This window comes from Marmota marmota, unplaced genomic scaffold (genome assembly GCF_001458135.2).
Source record: "Marmota marmota marmota unplaced genomic scaffold, marMar, whole genome shotgun sequence".
In the NCBI taxonomy this organism is placed as follows: domain Eukaryota; kingdom Metazoa; phylum Chordata; class Mammalia; order Rodentia; family Sciuridae; genus Marmota; species Marmota marmota.
Genome location: NW_025999941.1, coordinates 6,604,156 through 6,606,653, shown reverse-complemented (window position 1 = coordinate 6,606,653; position 2,498 = coordinate 6,604,156).

The following is a 2,498-nucleotide window of genomic DNA, read 5'->3' as shown; positions in this document are numbered from 1 at the left end:
GGCGGGGGGAGCGGGGATACCCGGGATTGAATTCTGAGCTACATCCCCAGCCCTATTTTGTATTTTACTTAGAGACAGGGTTTCACTGCCTCTCTTTTGCTGAGGCTATCTTTGAACTCATGACTCTCCTGTCTCAGTCTCAGAGCTGCTGGGATTATAGGCCTAGGCCACTATGCCTGCCTCTGATCAAATTTTTCTTAATTAGTTCCTCAGTATAAAGTTATAAGCTATATTTGTTTCAGATAATTTGCAACAATTTTGTGGGTTGCATGGGTCAGGTGCTCTTTGTCATTTTACTTTTTATTATATAAGACTCAACAAGTTGCCTTTCTTCCTTTACCTGGCCTATATGATTTTTTACAGCCCTTAAAGTCTATAAACAGCTTAGTATGGTTTGCACAGTGCCCTAGCCATGACTAGAGGCAGAGATAATTTTCAACTTTTCACACAATTAGTTTACAATTTGAGAATTAGTTTGTTTTTTTATAAGCATGCTTCATGTTAGTATCAGTTTTATATTGAATTTTAATGAAATAGTCATGTTGATATTCAGTTTCTAGAGGTAATAAATTTGAACAAGGTAATATTTATTTGGGAAAATTACTTGGGAAGCTGGGATTTAGGAAAGTAAGACACTGGGGGTAATTTGTTTTGTTTTTAGTACTGGGGTTTTAACTCATGCCCTACCACTGAGCTATATCCAAACCCTTTTTATTTTTGAGACAGGGTCTCACTGAATTGCCCAGGCTGACCTCAAACTTGCAGTCCTCCTGCCTTAGACTCCTGAATTGCTGGGATTATAGGTTTGTGCCACTGAGCCTAATTCTTTGGGAGAACATTAAGGCAGGATGGATAGCCTTGGATCTGCAACTGAGGAGATGGAGATTGTAGCCTTCACTGCCACTTAGTACCTTCCACTTTAAAGGCAAATTGCTCATTTTTTTCCCAAATTTATTGTACATAATAGTTTTATCCTGTTTTTAAAAATATAGCTTACATGTCTTCATTTTTTCTTAATGAAAAGAATTTGAAAGGCGGCATGATTCCTTTAATTTTTTTAAAATATTTTTTTTAGTTGTCGATGGACCTTTATTTTATTTGCTTATTTATATGTGGTGCTGAGAATCAAATGCAGTGCCTCACATGTATAAGGCAACCGCTCTACTGCTGAGCTACAACTCCAGCTCCCCCCGGCCACTTTTTTTTTGAGATGAGGTCTTACTCACTATATTGGCCAGGATAGCTGGAGAGATTCTTTTACCTCTTGAGTAGTTGTCACTACAGGCTTGTGCCACTGTGCTCAGTTTTCCTCAAATTCTTCTATAAATAGGGCTGAGCAGGGCATGGTGGCCCACATCTGTAATCCCAGCAACTCAGGAGGCTGAGGCAGGAGGATCACAAGTTCAAGGCCAGCCTCAGCAACTTAATAAGGCCCTAAGCAACTCAGACCTTGCCTCACTGAAAAATAAAAAGGGCTGGGCACCGTGGCACACACCTGTAACTCCACCAACTTCGGAGGCTGAGACCTAAGAATTGCAAGTTCAAAGCCAGCCTCAGTAAATTAGTGAGGCCCAAGCAATTTAGACCCTGTCTCAAAATTAAAAAAATAAAAATGAAAGGGCTGGAGATGTGACTCAGTGGTTAAGCACCCCTGGGTTTAATTTCCAGTACCAAATAAATAAATAAAATGAACCAGGCTGAGAATGTTGCTGGGTGGTAAAGCACCTCTGGGTTCAGTCTCCAGTACCTACCCCCCCAAAAATAGGGACTGAAATTAATGCTTTTAGGCATAAATTTTTGTTCTTATTTTGGACTATGTAAGCCTAAGGAATAATAGAGAATATGAAACTTTTGAAGTTCCTAATACAAATTTTTTATTAGATTAATTGATCCTTATCAAAAGTGACCTGTTGTTGCTATGTGAAAAAATTAGAGCTTGGGAGTCATGAAAGGCCATCAGGGATTATAGTTATCTTTTCCTTAATTTTAAATTTTAAGATAGTCTCACTAACTTGCTGAGTTTGAGTTGGAACTTAATCCTCCAGCCTCATTCTCCCTAGTTGCTGGGATTACAGGTATGTACCATTGCATCCCAGCCCTTTTCATTTAATTTTGAGACAGGGTCTTGGTAAATTGCCCATTCTGGTCTTGGAACTTGTGATCCTCCTCCCTCAGCCTCCTGAGTTGCTGGGATTACAGGCTTGCACCACTATACCTGGCTTCCCTCTTTAAATTTTGATTTATAGAACTGGGCATGGTGGCCCACAACTATAATTCCAGCAACTCAGGAGGTTGAGTCAGGAGAATCACAAATTGGAGGCTAGCCTTAGCAAATTAGTGAGACCCTATCTCTAAATAAATAAAATAAATAAATAAATAAATAAATGGACTAAAGAAGAAAAAGTAGCTCAGTGGTAAAGTGAGCCCCGGGTTCAATTTTCAGTATATTCTTCTTCAAAAAAAAAAAAAAAAAAATATATATATATATATATATATAT